Source organism: Microtus ochrogaster, chromosome 16 (genome assembly GCF_000317375.1).
Source record: "Microtus ochrogaster isolate Prairie Vole_2 chromosome 16, MicOch1.0, whole genome shotgun sequence".
NCBI lineage: Eukaryota > Metazoa > Chordata > Mammalia > Rodentia > Cricetidae > Microtus > Microtus ochrogaster.
The window spans coordinates 5,996,885-6,001,526 of NC_022018.1; the positions used below are offsets into that span (position 1 = coordinate 5,996,885).

Genomic DNA, 4,642 nt, shown 5'->3' on the forward strand with positions numbered 1-4,642 from the left:
GATGGATGGATGGATCTTGAGAATCTGAGAATGCTTCTCTGGAAAAGCAATGTTTAAACTGAATTTGAAGCTGCTTAGGAAAAGAACAGCAGCTTAGAGTGAGCTAGAAGTTCACATCTGAGCAACTGTAATAATTTACAATGCAATCACATGACCCTCGGAAACGTGCTATTAGACCTAGAGGTATAACATAAAAAATATTATAGACCATCTAACAATATGTGAAAATGTCACTCATTAAGTTCAAATAGTAATTTGCAATGCTATGGTTATAAACTATTTGGCTTGGGGCAATATATTTTCATGTCTTATGAAATTATTCGTTCTCATTAAACACTAACGATCCCTCCTGCCAAGATTAGAACTAATTAACTACTCCTTTCACCTACATTAATTTATTAGTAACTCAAGATGAATCCAGTAAATGTTCCTGCGTTAGCTGGCCAAAGCAAGCTTCGCCGCCAGAAACAGACCCCACCAAGCACTCAGGCAAACAAATGCTTCAAAAACCAGACACTGCCATCATTAGACAGCCAAGCAGAAAACACAGCAGGACAAATGTTATGACATATAAAGCAGCCACCCACCTAAAATTACTAGTGTAACCAAACATGTGGTTTCCATGGTTACAGCTGCTCATGTTAGTGGACGGTGATAGTGAGCTTGGTTACCTCATCACCATTTCAGAATCAAGGGAGGGCAAATCAACCATCAAGATCGCTAGCACAAATTCCGACTTAAACAGTATGGAAGATAGAACTGCTCTTGAAGATGTTTTTAGAACCAGGAAGATTGTCCTATAAAGAAAGTCAACAACCCAAGTCACCATCAGCAGGCGAGGAGGAAACTGTGCCCAAGTCCGGAGAGCAATGGTTCCAGGCACCAGCAGCATGAACCTGATGGAATTCCCATTAAAAGAGTCTCAGGGAGAGGGCAGGCAGTCTGCCTTCTCTTAGTCAGGTGATTCTGAAGTGTGCAGACATCTGGTAACTACTGAGGAAGATAATCCTCGCAGGTGAAAATGAAATCAGATACTAAAGTAACCTTCAGTTTTCTGATACTAAAGTAGCCTTCAGTTTTTTAAGAGACATTTTCTTTCAATTGATAACAAATTAAAGTTTTGCAATAGCATATTGTTTCTAAGTAACTCCCAGTGACAGGTGAGCCTACTCAGTGGGTAAGGATGCCTCCAGCCAAGTCTGAAAAACTGGGTTTGATCAAGGCACCCGCATGGTGGAAAGGGAGAACCTTTCCATAGTTATCCTCTGATCTCCACTAGTGCGCTGTGGCATACATACAACACACTAATTTATTTATTTAATGTACTTAAAATATATAGTGTTGCCTCAAAATTTTGTGAGACTTTTTGTTTGCTTTCATGTTTTGGCAAGACTACCCCATATAACCAGGCTGGCCTTGAGCACATGATCCTCCTACTTTAGCCTCCTGAGACCGGGGATTAGAGTACTGGCGTTATACCATCCCCAGGGTAGAAATGAATTTTAATTACTAAAATTTGAATAAGTAGAATGAGGATCTTGAAATAATTTGTGTTGTAGATTCAAGGTACTTAAAGGTTGTGTGAGGGTTGTGCTATCAAAAATAAGGCCTTAGTTAGTACAACTTATATTTCATGGTAAATAACAATATGACTTATTGACCTAAGAATGTATTGTATTGGGCTAGAGAGATGGCTCAGCAAGTAAGAGCACGTGCTGCTCTTGCCAAGGACTGGGGGTCAGTTCCCAGCACCCACATGGTGGTTCACAGCTGTTTGTAATTCTGGTCCCAGGGAATCCAGTGCCCTCTTCTGGCCTCCATGACTACCAGGTACGTATGTGATGGCACATACGTACATGCAAGCAAATACATATAAAAATATGAATACATCAGTCTCAGTTTTTTTCTTTGAGACGGGGTTTCTCTGTAGCTTTGGAACCTTTCCTGGAACTAGTTCTTGTAGACCAGGCTGTCCTCGAACTCACAGAGATCCGCCTGCCTCTGCCTCCCGCACTGCCTGCTGAGATTAAAGGCGTGCGCCACCACCACCCGGTATACATCTCGTTGTTTAAAAAAATGTATTATATTTTTGTTTGAAAATATTTATCTCAATATATTATACCACACATACCATGTATAAAATTTATATTTATTATTCCTTTTAAGGAAGCTTGGTATGGACCATACTTCATTCCTTAAAAACTACAGAACATGTAGAGGTGGTCCTGGGTCAGTAAGTTTAACTTCTGAGTCTTTTCACCTCACGCCTGTGTGAAAGCACTATGCACTTAGTAGAAGTTGTAGTTTGGATTTGGAGCCCGGGTCTTGTGTAAGTTCTGTTCTTGCTGCTGTGACAAAGCATCTGAGAAGAGAAACGAAAGGACAGGTTTATTGGGCTCACAGTTCAGGGATGCAGTGCGCCATAGCAGGGGGCCAGCTCAGCAGCAGCTTGAGACAGCCAGTCACTGCAGAGACCAGAGAGCTGAAGGCTGGCGCTCAGCAGCCTTTCCCCTTTGTATTCCGCCCAGGAGGGCAGCCCATCATAATGTCACCCACTCATATATAGAATCGGTCTTCTCACCTCAGTTAATGGAATCTAGAAACACAGACAAGCCCAGCAGTTTGTTTCCATGGTGATTCCCAATCCCATGAAGTTGTCAGTCAAGATTAACCATCACAGGTCTTTCTGAGGTTACCAAGGTGCTGTGCAATCCTCACTACACCCAAAGCAGTGACCACAGGACCCAACAGCCACTCGATCAAAAAGGAACAATTGTCCCCACACCACCCTGTGTCGTAAAGCCCTAGCCCTTGGCAGGTGAGGTATATTACATTTTACATTACATATTACATCTCCACCTACATATTTTAACCTTACACTGGATCTCACACTACAAAATATAAACATTTACAAATACTCCTTTATTCCAAAGGAACACAGTCTATAAAGAGTTTTTTTTTTACTTTAAAAAATTTAACTTAAGTAATTTACCTTTTAAGTATGTTTTTTTGATGGTTTAATTCTGAGTTCCTTCTTTTTGTATTTGTATCTCTTTTTCTTTTACTCTTCTCTCATATATTACATCCTGACCACAGTCTCCCCGCCCTCCACCCCTCCCAGTCCTCCCCACAACCTCCCTTCTCCTCCAGATCCACTCCTCTCCCTTCCCCTAAATAAGGGGAGGGGCAGGCCTCTCGACGATATTCATAAACATGGCCTAACAAGTTACAATAAGATTAGGCACAAACCTGCCTATGGAAACTGGTCCCAACCTGAAGCAAAAGAGCCCAAGGCACCCTCCATTCTACTGTTGGGAGTCCTACAAGAACACCAAGCTACACAAGCATAAGGTATATGAGAGGACATAGCTCAGACCCATAAGAGTCCCTGTTTGTCACTTCAGTTTTTGTGAGCTTCTATGAACTCTGCCAAGTTGATTCTGTGGGCAGTTCTCCTGGCGCCCTCAACCCCTCAGGCTCCTACTTCCTCCCCCTCTTCTTCCTGGTTCTCCTGGCTTTGCCTGGTGTTTGGCTGTGGGTCTCTGCAGAGGCTCCAACACTGCAGGATGATGATGCCTCTATGATGACAACTGACCTACACACCGATCTCTATTAGGAATCATTTCATTGATTTATTTCTTTTCTTCCTGAGTGAGGTGACCCAGACCCAGAAAGACAAACATTGCTTATATGCGGACATTAGCTGTTAAGTAAAACATAATCGTGTTACAATCCACAGACCTGGGGTGGCTAAGTACAAGGAAGGCCCAAGGCATGGATCTCCTTGGGAAGGGGAAATAGGATAGATTTTGTGGGTGGGAACAGGAGGAATCAGGCTGGGTGCCATGGGAAGGGATTGGAGCAGTGGAGAGAGAGTACTGGGAGAGATGACTGGACTGGAGTGCAAGGTGGGGGCATTTGAGACTGATACGGAAACCTGGAGCAGGAGAAACTCTCTGGAATCTACGAGAGTGACCCTAGCAAAGTCGTCCAGTAATGAGAGATACCAAGCAGAGACTGGCTGTCTTCTGTAGCCAGGCAAGGCTCCTAGCAGTGAGACTGGGACATCAACTGGACCACAAAACCTCTGACCCACAATCTGCCTGCAGGATGTGCTGGGGTAATGGTGGCACAAAACTCGTGGGCATGGCCAACCCATGATTGGTCCAACTTATGGCCCACATCTGACACTTCCTGGATGGCCAGGGAACCAGAGGCAGGACAGCTCAGTGGCCCAGGATAGAACCAAGCAGGACTTACAAAAATAAGTATGATTTATTTGCACAGTTTTTAAAATAAAATTTATTTTTAAAAATTTAAGTTGATTTTCAGCTGAACTTGATAGCACATGCCTGTAATCCCAGCACTCAGAAGACTAAGCAGGAGGCTGGATCTCTTTCAAGGCTAACTCAAACTATTTAGCAAGATCCTGTATTTAAAAAAAAATCACTTTCACACATTATTTTTAAATGATCATTGATAAAAATTCAATGTCGTTGTAATTTTTCTAGTATATTATATCAGTGCAACTGATTGTATGTGAATCAGTTGAAATGTGCTGGTTTTGAAGTTAGAAGATTTCCCTGATGTCTGCTGACTGCTTCCCCAAGCTGGCAGGCTTGTTCCCTAAGTGAACCCCCGG

At 42.8% G+C, this 4,642-nt stretch overlaps 1 pseudogene; it reads left to right on the forward strand.

The window, feature by feature from the left end:
* The window catches only part of LOC101986376, a 5,066-nt pseudogene extending 1,450 nt beyond the window's left edge, over window positions 1-3,616 (forward strand).
* The last annotated feature ends 1,026 nt before the right edge of the window (window positions 3,617-4,642 follow it).